This window comes from Gopherus evgoodei, unplaced genomic scaffold (genome assembly GCF_007399415.2).
Source record: "Gopherus evgoodei ecotype Sinaloan lineage unplaced genomic scaffold, rGopEvg1_v1.p scaffold_37_arrow_ctg1, whole genome shotgun sequence".
Lineage (NCBI taxonomy): Eukaryota > Metazoa > Chordata > Testudines > Testudinidae > Gopherus > Gopherus evgoodei.
In genome coordinates, this window is record NW_022060049.1 from 893195 (window position 1) to 905655 (window position 12461).

A 12461-nucleotide genomic window follows, 5' to 3' on the forward strand; every position below is an offset into this window, starting at 1 on the left:
GAGGCAGCTTGTTCCGAATGCAAACTAATACATTCTTATTTTAAAAGTATTACACTTCCACATGTTCCTCCCAGGAGCCACAGCGTTTTTCTGGAGCATGCCTTATTCACACATTCTTTTTGAAACCACTTGGTTTTCCAACTTCATGCTGTTAATGGAAGCATCTTGAAACATCTGACTAGTATAATTGCGCTAACATAGAATCATAGAATATCAGGGTTGGAAGGGACGTCAGGAGGTCATCTAGTCCAACCCCCTGCTCAAAGCAGGACCAATTCCCAACTAAATCATCCCAGCCAGGGCTTTGTCAAGCCTGACTTTAAAAACATCTCAGGAAGGAGATTCCACCACCTCCCTAGGTAACCCATTCCAGTGCTTCACCACCCTCCCAGTGAAAAAGTTTTTCCTAATATCCAACCTAAACCTTCCCCACTGCAACTTGAGATGATGCATCATGATGTTTTGCAGTATATCCTACCCCTAGCATCTTGAATGTTTTGTTGTGTGTGTCTAGGAAATGCAACTCAGAGCTCGCCTACTTGCTTAACATCTTGTTCGCCTTTGACTTTCGCAAGACTGTCGTCTCCTGGTGCTTTCTCCTTACCTGTGATTGTTTATTCAGAGTGAGTGTGAACATGTGTGTATATGTATGTGTTAGTAAAGCTTCCTCTGACTACTTTTTTAGGGGTCCTGTTTGACTGTCTTTATCCGCTCCTCTTCTCCCTCTATACTCTGTCACTGGCCGAGGTCATCCACTCTCACTGCATCGACCACAGTTTCTGTGCTAAACTTGCAGATCTTTCTGTTCTTGGCCCATCTCTTGATCCAGTCTGTCACCTCTGCCTTTATTGTAAAGGTATCCAGGATAACTAGGATATCTTCCTAGTTTATACCAACACTCTCTTGGGCATGGCTTCTCTTACAGAAACTTTCTCCAGCATGTCATTTTGGGGCTGGCCTTTTTAATTTAACAGGACCATGTAGCAGCAACGTTAAAATGACCACTTAGAACTGACTGCTCAATCTCCCTCTCTTCCAACTGTCATGTTTGTAGTTCTTGTTTCCCCTAGTTTCCCTAGTTTTTCCTTTCTAATTACTAAGAATTCACGTTTGCTGTCAGTTTAAAGAGAAACTGCTGAGCTTCAGTTCATCTGCAAATTTGGCACCATCAGCTCAGGATTAAACACACTCTGAATGTCTAGCCAACTACAAAAACAGTTTTTCCTCCCTTGGTTTTCACACCTCAACTGCTAGAAGAGGGCCTCATCCTCTCTGATTGAACTAACCTCGTTATCTGTAGCCTGCTTCTTGCTTGCATATATATACCTGCCCCTGGAAATTTCCACTACATGCATCCGACAAAGTGGGTATTCACCCATGAAAGCTCATGCTCCAAAACGTCTGTTAGTCTATAAGGTGCCACAGGACTCTTTGCTGAGTTTAAACTTAATATGGCTAAAGCTCTCCCCCACTTTGTTACTGAACACATCACCATCCATCCTGTCACAAACCCATAACCTGTGCAGTCCTATCTCATCCATATCATCCAGGCAGTATTCACATTCTGCTGCTGCTTTCACAACATTTTTAAGACCCTCCTGTTCATACTCCTATCCAGGCTCCTGTTATCTCCCACAACTTCTCTGGCTTCCTTGATAGCTGCTGCTCCATGCCTCTCCTTTAAACACAGAGCTGCTAAGATAACCTGGATCCATCATTCTGACCATGTCGGCCTCCTTCCTTTGAATCCTTTGTTTCGCTCCCCGTTCACCACCACATCAAATTCAAGCCTTCAAAGCCCTTCACAGCTATTCCTCCTCACTCATTTAACTGTTTCTTGTCAAACTTCGAAGGATGACAGCCTTAGATCCTATTTGTCCCATAACCACTTCTGTTTTTTCTTCTCCCTAACTCCCCGTATGTGTGGATCACTCAAGTCTTTAAGGTAGATTTTTTTTCAGTGTAGCCTATTAGCACCCTCTCCTGACCAGTCTAATGCATTACAGTCACATTGTTTTCTGCATCTTCACTCAGACCAGGGTCCAGAGCATTTCATGGCAGGCTGGAAAAAGAGAGTCCAAAGTTTTTCTGTTCTGCAAGGGTAAGTTTTTGAAAGACTGTTTTAAGATGAAAAGAGAAGCCAAAATAATCCAGTCTTTTTCCCTCTGAAAGGAAAGCCTAGCACATCTTTAGCAAACAGAACTTAAACATCAGAGGGGTAGCCATGTTAGTTTGGATCTGTAAAAAGCGACAGAGTCCTGTGACACCATATAGACTAACAGACATGTAAACACTTTAGCCTTTTTGTCTGAAGATTAAATTGTAGTAAAACAGTCTATGTGAAACTCTCTTCAGGCTGTCTACAATCCCACCATGAACAAATATAAAAGAAACATAATCTCTCTTCCTTGGAGCAAGTCTTTCCAGGCTGGCGCTACTCACCATGTGAACAAATCAAAGAAAAACAAACTTAGTTTCTTCACTAACTTTTGCCTACTGGTGTGGCACAAACTTCCCAAGGACCCACCACACAGGATGATCTATTTACTCCCAGCAATAGTAGCAGCTGCCTTCCTGTTTCAGTATTTGCTCCAGCCTATGTTACTTGAAGGCTAACAGGCCCTAGCTGACTCTGAATCTGTTCATTGGTCTGTGTCTTCCTAGCTTGAAGCCTCCTGGGTTCCTTCCTTGGTCATGTCCTGAACTGTAGCTCTCCCCTTAGGGATAGTATATTCTATCATAGCAATATTTCCTTAAATCCCCTAATTATACTTTTATCTGTTTAAGTTTTTTAAAGCAGTTTTGAAATTGTCTAGTTGTAGTAATAATGCAGTTGTCTCATCTCTTATTTTCCATGTTGGCGCGCGCGCGCACACGCACACACAAATCCCCTGTCAGGGGAGAAACTTTAAACATTAAATTGTTAATTATCATTTTACTAGGCAGAGTAATATTTTATGGGTGCAAAAAGTCACATTAGTGACTGTTAAACTGTCTAGTATTGTGCTTTTGCTCCTGGCATTATGGGTGAAAAATTAAGCTAGTAAAATGGTCTTGTTAATGCATAGTAAAATCTTAATTTATACTTCAAGTATCAGAGGGGTAGCCGTGTTAGTCTGGATCTGTAAAAGCAGCAAAGAATCCTGTGGCACCTTATAGACTAACAGACGTTCTTCTTCGAGTGATTGCTCACATCCATTCCAGTTAGGTGTGCGCGCTCGTCGGAAACGTTTTACCCTAGCAACTCCAGTGGGCCGGCAGGTCGCCCCCTAGAGTGGCGCCGCCATGGCGCTCGATATATACCCCTGCCGGCCCACCCGCTCCTCAGTTCCTTCTTACCGCCGTGTCAGTCATTGGAACTGTGGAGCGCGGCGTTGCTGTCCTCCACGTCCCTAGCTCTCCTTGTTACTACCGTTGTTACTATAGTTGTTAGTTAGTCGTTAAGTATAGTTAGTTAATTAGTTGTAGTGTAAATAGTATTTGTATATAGTTGTTCGCCGGTCTGGGCTGTAGCCCTTCCCGGCACCCGGCACCGGGCTCATGCCTGGTTCGCCGGGCTTTAAGCAATGTGCGGCCTGTAAAAAGCCTATGCCAACCAGCGACCCTCACGACGCGTGTCTAAAGTGCCTGGGGGAATCGCACAGGTCGGACAAGTGCCGCATTTGCAAGGCTTTTAAGCCCAGAACAAAGAAGGAGAGAGACCAGAGACTCAGGACTCTCCTAATGGAAGCGGCACTTGACCCAGCAGCTTCGCAGGCCGTGATCTCGACGCCGGCACCGGATCGCACCGGCACCGGAAAGACTCCCTGGCACCGACCTTCCCCGGCACCGGATGCAGAAACGAGACCATCAACGTCTGCTACTCCAGCCAGGCAGACTCGAATGGAGCGCCCGGCATCGACATCGGCCGCGGCACTACCGGCACCTTCGACTCCGGGCCCGGTGGGTCCGTCGAGTCCGGTACCGCCAAGCTCCCCCATAAGATCTGGGGTTGAGCTATTGGTCCCATCCACTCCGGAGAGCTTCGCCTCGGCACGGGACCTTATCGCCCTGACTGAGTCGACTCAGCCGCCACCCCCGGTACCTCCGGTGCGGGTAGCATCTAGGGGCAAGCCCATGATGACGGCACCGTCTCGGGACTCGCGCTCGCGCTCGAGGTCCCGACGCCACGGTCGCTCGAGATCCCGACGCCGCTCGCAGTCTCGGCACCGCTCCCCTCGGCGGTACCGGTCGCACTCGCGGCACCGATCGACCTCCAGGCGGTCACGGTCTGACTCCAGCCGTCGATACCGGCACCGTGACTCTAGGAGCCAGTCTCGCCGTCATTCACCGCGCCGGTCGACCTCCCGGCACCGAGTTGGTGGCAGGTCCCGGTCCCGGTCGACCTCCCGGCACCACGTCGGTGGCAGTTCCCGGTCCCGATCCCGGCACCGAAGCAGCGGCCGGTACCGGTCCAGATCCCGGCACCGAGACAGAACCTGGTCCCGATCCCGGCGCCGCTATGACTCCCGGTACCGATCCCCGGCACTGAGAAGATCTTCGGTGCCGAACCGCGCAGACTCTTATCAGCCGCGGTTGGCCCCGCCATGGCCTTCTAGACAGCCGTCGGTGTCATCTCAAGCGGACAGCGTATATGCGCTGGGCACCGACAAGACAGGCGGCATTATTCCAGGACCCTCCGCAACAGGACCAGGGTCTGCAGCAGTGGGGGTTTTGGACACCCTGGGCGTACAATCAAGCCCAGGGCCCCCAACAGCTTCCTGCTAGGCCTGCAACGGCGGAGCACAGGGTGCCAGAGGCTTCGTTGTCTCGCCCCCCTCCCTCCCCTGATGGAGAGGAAGGATCGAAGCAGCAGGACCCTGGTCTTGCTCCTGAGACAGAGACGAGGGCTGAGGGGGACCCCCCACTGGACACTTTCTTGCCAGGGGTCTCCTCATCCTCCTCCCCCGACGAAGCGGTGGCTGGCACTTCCTCCAGTAGCCCTCCTCCGCTAGATCTCAGGGCACAACAAGACCTCCTTAGGCGAGTAGCACAGAATCTGAGCTTGCAAGCCGAGGAGGTCTCTGAGATCGAGGACCCCATCGTCACCATCTCTCATCCGATGCTCCCACCAGGGTCGCCCTACCCTTCATTAGGACGATCCAGGCCAACGCCAATACAATCTGGCAGTCACCGGCCTCCATCCCCCCTATGGCGAGGGGCGTCGAGAGGAAGTACATGGCCCCCTCCAAGGGCTACGAGTACCTCCACGTTCACCCGACACCGTGTTCCCTGGTGGTGCAATCGGTGAACGAGAGGGAGCGCCACGGACAGGAAGCCCCAGCCCCCAAATCCAAGGAGGCCAGGCATATGGACCTCCTCGGCCGCAAGGTCTATTCGGCTGGGGCCCTTCAGCTCAGGGTTTCAAATCAGCAAGCCCTTCTTAGCAGATATGCTTTTAACTCATGGGTGGCAGCGGACAAGTTCAAAGAGCTGCTGCCACAGGAGGCCCGTCAAGAATTTGCGGCCATTCTGGACGAGGGCAAGAAGGTTGCACGAACCTCGTTACAGGCCTCTTTGGACGCTGCAGACTCGGCTGCCCGCACCCTCGCCTCGGGGGTAATGATGCGCCGCATCTCCTGGCTTCAGGTTTCTGGCCTTCCACCGGAGCTCCAGTACACCATCCAGGACATCCCGTTCGAAGGCCAGTGCCTGTTTTCAGAAAAGACAGACCCCAGACTGAAAAGTCTTAAAGACAATCGGGTCATTATGCGCTCCCTCGGGATGCACACGCCAGGAACGCAGCGCAGACCCTTCTGGCCACAGCAGCAACAGCAGCGTAGGCCATACCCCCAGTTCCGCCAACGGCAGGACCTTAATAGGCGCCGCGGCAGGAATGGAAGGCGTAGACATTCGGGGAACCAAGGGGGGCAGAATCAAAGCTCCTCCAAGTCCCCGCCTGGGCCCAAGCCTTCATTTTGAAGGTACGCCCGAGGGCGCAATAACAGTTTCCCCCACGGATCCTTCCCCCCCGTTTTCCAACCGCCTTTCGTTTTTCCTCCCGGCGTGGACCCAAATAACATCGGACCGCTGGGTCTTACGCACGGTGCAGACGGGATACCACCTGCAGTTTATATCATTTCCTCCTTCCCGCCCCCCTTCCTCGTCCCTCTTCAGGGACCCCTCTCATGAGCAATTCCTTCGGCAGGAGGTACAGACGCTCAACAAAGGAGCTATAGAGGCGGTTCTGGAAAACGAGAAAGGCAAGGGGTTTTATTCCCGCTACTTTCTGATCCCCAAGGCCAAGGGAGGCCTCAGGCCTATCCTCGACCGAGAGCTCAACAAGTACCTAGTGAAGTTGAAGTTCCGCATGGTATCCCTGGGGACCATTATCCCATCCCTGGATCCGGGAGACTGGTATGCCGCCCTCGACATGCAGGACGCTTATTTTCACATTGCCATTTGGCCACACCACAGACGTTTCCTTCGATTCGTGGTGGGCCGCCTTCACTACCAATTTGCAGTCCTCCCATTTGGCCTTTCTGCGGCTCCGAGGGTATTCACAAAATGCATGGCTGTCGTTGTGGCACATCTTCGGCGCAGTCGTATCCACGTGTTCCCTTACCTAGACGATTGGTTAATTCGGGGCACGTCGGAGCTACAGGTTTGCAGCCACGTCCGCAGGATCACCGGCCTGTTTGCTATCTTGGGCCTCATGATCAACGTAGACAAGTCCACCCTGCTCCCCACGCAGAGGGTGGAGTTCATCGGGGCTGTCCTGGACTCCACCGTGGCCAGGGCTCTTCTGCCGTTACCAAGGTTCCAGGCGTTGTCGGCGATCGTTCAGCGATTGCGGGCAGCCCCCTTAACATCAATACGGACATGTCTAACCCTGTTAGGCCACATGGCAGCATGCACATTTGTGACCGGTTACGCTCGGCTCCGCATGAGGCCCCTCCAGTCGTGGCTCATTGTACATTACCGGCCGGCAAGGCAACCACTAGACATGCTGATCACAATTCCCCAGGCGGTGTTGGATTCTCTCAGCTGGTGGCTAGACCAGTCCGTAGTGTGTGCGGGGCTCCCATTCCACCCACGCCAGCCCTCGGTGTCCCTAACGACGGATGCCTCAGATCTTGGCTGGGGGGCCCACCTGGGATCCCTGAGAACACAAGGCCTGTGGTCCCTGCAGGAGGTGAAGCTGCACATCAACATGCGGGAGTTGAGAGCGGTCCGCCTTGCTTGTCAAACGTTCTGTCACCAGCTTCGAGGTCATTGTGTCGCGGTGTTTACCGACAACACGACGACCATGTACTATATCAACAAGCAGGGCGGCACCAGATCCTCTCCCCTATGTCACGAGGCGATGCAACTCTCCCACTCCATTAACCTCACGGCTTCCGTTCTCCCCGGAGTACGGAACACGCTGGCGGACCGCCTGAGCAGATCCTTCCTCTCACACGAGTGGTCCCTTCGCCCGGACGTCGCCCTCTCGATCTTCCAGAGGTGGAGTTATCCCCGTGTGGACCTCTTCGCGTCCCGGGGGAACAGGAAATGCCAAGCGTTCTGCTCTTTTCAGGGCAGGAAACCCGGGTCTATAGCGGATGCCTTCCTTATTCCGTGGACGACCCACTTGTACTACGCGTTTCCCCCGTTCCCGCTGGTCCACAGGGTCCTTCTGAAGGTGCGCAGGGACAGGGCCCGCGTGATCATGGTAGCCCCGGCGTGGCCCAGGCAACATTGGTACCCCATGTTGCTGGACCTGGCCTTAGCCGACCCAGTTCCCCTGCCCCTTCACCCGGACCTGATCACCCAGGAACACGGGACTCTCTGTCACCCGGACCTGCAGTCGCTGCACCTAGCGGCGTGGCTCCTGCGTGGCTGACCAGTTCTGAACTGCGCTGCTCCACCCCGGTACGGGAGGTACTCTTGGGCAGCAGGAAGCCTTCCACTAGAGCGACATACTCGGCCAAGTGGAAGCGTTTCTCCTGTTGGTGCGTGGAGAAAGGTCACCGCCCGATGGAAGTTTCGGTGGCCAATATTTTAGACTATATTTGGTCCCTCAAACAACAGGGCCTGGCGATATCGTCCTTGCGGGTCCACCTGGCGGCTGTCTCCACCTTTCACCCGGGTGGGGATGGCCGCTCCGTTTTTTCTCACCCGACGGTGACTAGATTCCTGAAGGGGCTGGAACGTTTATACCCTAACGTCCGACTCCCTGCTCCAACCTGGGATCTTAACCTGGTGTTGTCTCGGCTCATGGGGCCCCCCTTCGAGCCGTTAGCTACTTGCTCCCTACTCTATCTCTCTTGGAAGACTGCCTTTCTAGTAGCTATCACCTCAGCTAGACGGGTGTCGGAACTCCGGGCTCTCACGGTAGACCCCCCGTATACAGTCTTCCATAAAGATAAGGTGCAGCTGAGGCCACACCCAGCCTTTCTCCCCAAGGTGGTCTCAGCCTTCCACATCAACCAAGAGATATTCCTCCCGGTTTTTTTCCCGAAACCTCATTCTTCAGGCAGGGAGCAACAGCTCCACTCGCTTGATGTCCGTAGGGCTCTCGCGTTCTATGTGGAGAGGACCAAACCGTTCCGCAAATCCCCCCAGCTTTTCGTGGCAGTAGCGGACCGCATGAAGGGGCTTCCCATTTCTTCGCAGAGGTTATCCTCGTGGGTAACGTCCTGTATCAGGACCTGCTCTGACTTGGCCCACGTCCCTACGGGCCGTGTGACTGCGCATTCTACCAGGGCGCAGGCGTCGTCGCTGGCTTTCCTCGCCCGTGTGCCCATCCAGGAAATCTGTCGGGCAGCGACCTGGTCATCGGTCCACACCTTTGCTTCCCACTACGTCCTGGTCCAGCAGTCAAGAGAGGATGCGGCCTTCGGATCTGCAGTGCTCCATGCCGCTACTTCTCACTCTGACCCCACCGCCTAGGTATGGCTTGGGATTCACCTAACTGGAATGGATGTGAGCAATCACTCGAAGAAGAAAAGACGGTTACTCACCTTTGTAACTGTTGTTCTTCGAGATGTGTTGCTCACATCCATTCCACACCCGCCCTCCTTCCCCACTGTCGGAGTAGCCGGCAAGAAGGAACTGAGGAGCGGGTGGGCCGGCAGGGGTATATATCGAGCGCCATGGCGGCGCCACTCTAGGGGGCGACCTGCCGGCCCACTGGAGTTGCTAGGGTAAAAAGTTTCCGACGAGCGTGCACGCGCGGCGCGCGCACCTAAATGGAATGGATGTGAGCAACACATCTCGAAGAACAACAGTTACAAAGGTGAGTAACCGTCTTTTTTGGAGCATGAGCTTTCGTGGGTGAATACCCACTTCCTCGGATGCATGTCACACATGCATCCGAGGAAGTGGGTATTCACCCACGAAAGCTCATGCTCCAAAACGTCTGTTAGTCTATAAGGTGCCACAGGATTCTTTGCTGCTTTTAATTTATACTTACGCTACTGCAGCTATTATTGGGAAATGCTGCTTTTTTTGAGCACCTGTTGATCTACCAAATACAAATCTTACCAGTTCTTAAGATGTTTTTGTTCCCTCCCAAGGCACCGCTATCTCATTCTGCTCCAGGGAAAGACTTGTATCCTTTCCACAAGACAGGCGCTAGTTCTGTGGGGGGTTCTGGTCAACTGCTAGAGATAAGACAGATGGAGCTACTCATCCGAGACTCCACAATATTCAGATTACACCAAGTGGCAAATAAGTTCTGTGACTTCTGGCTTCTCCTTGTGAGACAATTCCGTCATATTAACCAAGAATATTTGTATTTAGTAAAATCTTAGCTGAACAGCTTGTCAGTTTTCATCCTTTTTGTTATGTATATAGAAAGGATGAAAAAAGTGTGTATAGAACAGAGCCCTCTCTGGCTCTGTTGAAATGGCAGGAGAGTCTAAGCAGGACATCCAAGAAAGTGGGTTTAGTGCAAAACCCTCTAAACATTTGAGATAAACTTTTAAAATGGAGATGCTAGAGGTTGTCTCCTTCTCATGCTAAGTAACAAGGATTCAATGCAGCAGGTACTATTTGCCTTGATAATCAGAGTTACAATATCTCATGAATGATTTCAGGATTTAGTGAGCACCGTGCTTCTCTGCATAACTTAAATCTGTTATATGAAGTTGGACCATCTTCTTCAGCAGAGACTTAAGTAGGATTTGTGAATGGCTGGCCCAGAGAGATTGAAATAAATGACTTGGGTGCTAGGGAAAGACATGGAAATAATCCTTGCCTCAGCTGTTTTACACTGAAAACTTATATTCCTCTTCGAGTGATGTCCCTGTAGGTGCTCTGCTTCAGGCAGTTATCTGACACTGTGCGACCACGCCCCTCACTTCCTCCTCTTCTACCTTTGACTCAAGTCGGAGCAGCTAGCAGTGCCTTTCAGCTTATTCTGAGTAGGACACGTTTATCATTCGTGTGCTCCTTCATGTTTTGGCCACCATTCCAGAGGACATGCTTTCATGCTGATGACGCTTTTTTTTTTTTAATGCATGAATTAAATTTGTGACTGAACTCTTTGGGGGAGAATTGTATGTCCTCTGCTCTGTTTTACCTGCATTCTGCCATATAGTTCATGTTGCAGAAGTCTCAGATAATGACCCAGCACGTGTTGTTGTTTTTTAAGAACACTTTCACTGCACATTTCACAAAATGCAAAGAAGGTATCCATGTGAGATTTCTAACAATAGCTACAGCACTCGACACAAGGTATTAGACTCTCAAGTGCCTTCTCAGATCTGAGCGGGATGAGGTGTGGAGCATGCTTTCAGAAGTCTTAAAACAGCAACGCTGAAGCAGAAACTACAGAACCCGAATTATCAAAAAAGAAAACCAACCTTCTGCTGGTAGCATCTGACTAAAGATAATAAAAATGAACATGTTGGTCTGTACTGCTTTTGAATTATCAAGCAGAACCCATCATCAGCATGCATGCATGTCCCCTGGAATGGTGGTTGAAGCATGAAGGGACATATGAATCTTTAGTTCATCTGGCATGGAAATAACTTGCGACGCCAGCTACAACAGTGCCATGAGTATGTGTGTTCTCACGTTCAGCGACATTGGCAGCATTATCTCCTGCAAATGTAAACAAACTTGTTTGCCCGAGCGATTGGCTGAACATGAAGTAGGACTGAGCAGACTTGTAGTTCTAAAATTTTACATTGTTTTATTTTTGAGTGCACTTTTTTGTACATAATTCTACATTTGTACGTTCAACTTTCATGATGAGATTGCACTACAGTACTTATATTAGGTGATTTGAAAAATACTATATTTTACAGTGCAAATATTTCTAATAAAAAATAAATCTAAAGTGAACACTGTACACTTCGTATTGTGGTAATTGAAATCAGTATATTTGAAAATGTAGAAAACATCCAAAAATATTTAAATAAATGGTATATCATTATTTAGCAATGTGATGAATCGTGATTAATTTTTTAATCACTTGACAGCCCTAGTTTAAACTAGTTAGCTTTGTTCTTTTGTCTCTGTCCTTCCCCCTTCCCCCCCCTCCCCCCAATAAATATTGTTTCTCTTCATAGGATTGCAGGTTTCCATTCAACTGTTACGGTAAAGTAGTCGTTACTTTCTCCCCCCTGTCCCATCCTCCTAATACAGGAGATTATTTCAAGCAATTCCGAGACCTCTGTAAGAGAATTGCGAGTTCACTGGATATTTCGCTCGAAGTCCTGTAAGCAGAAAAAAAAACAACAACAGGAAGATGGAGACCCGTTCTTGACCTACGGCGACTCAACAAGTTTATGAAGAGACAGTGATTCAGAATGGTCACACCAGGTACCATAATTCCAGTGCTAGAGAGGGGGGATTGGTTCTCAGTCCTCGACCTCCAGGATGTTTATTTTCATATAACGGTCCATTACTGTCTGTTCAGTGGACTCTAATGATGCTTGCAGTGTCAGTAGTTTCAGCAGCTGGTCATCCAACTATGGAAATATCATGATTCCTTTTTCTGCGGAGGTAGGCAGTTACAACAGCTAAGACATTTGAAAATACCCAAGGGGAAGTGGATAGGCCGAAGGGTAGGACCTTGTATTGGAAATGTTCCTGCACTATTGCAACTTGGAGAAACTTCCAGTGTGAAGAACTTTATTTACGAGGTTAGGCCGTCAAATAAATATTAAAAAATCAATTCTGTCGCCAGTACAAGCACTAGAGTTTATTGCATTCTATCTTGAGTCTCCCTAGGCGACTGCCTCTCTACCAAGAAAATGATTTCTGATTTTACCCAACCTGATCTCCATGACATGAAACAGTCCACAAGTATCTGACAGAACTTGACTGCAATTTCTAGGCCACAGGGCTGCCACGACCTTCATCATCAGACATGCGAGGTTACACATGCGGTGTCTACAAACTTGGCTCTGGACAAACTATGTCCCACATAGGCATAATATAAAAAAGCACATCACAGTGTCGAGCAAATAAGACTCCCTTATTTATCC

General features: G+C 50.2%; 1 protein-coding gene across 12 annotated transcripts in view; it reads left to right on the top strand.

The window, feature by feature from the left end:
* Positions 1-12461, top strand: part of BRD4 (bromodomain containing 4) — a 212417-nt gene that overhangs the window by 78663 nt on the left and 121293 nt on the right. For 2 of the 12 annotated variants that reach the window (XM_030545376.1, XM_030545379.1), the window contains exon 1: positions 11617-11793. The exons of the other annotated variants lie outside the window; for them this stretch is intronic. The gene's annotated coding sequence lies outside the window, so the exon portion shown is untranslated. Of the gene's footprint in view, positions 1-11616; positions 11794-12461 lie in introns of those variants that run through there. 12 annotated transcript variants of the gene reach the window in all.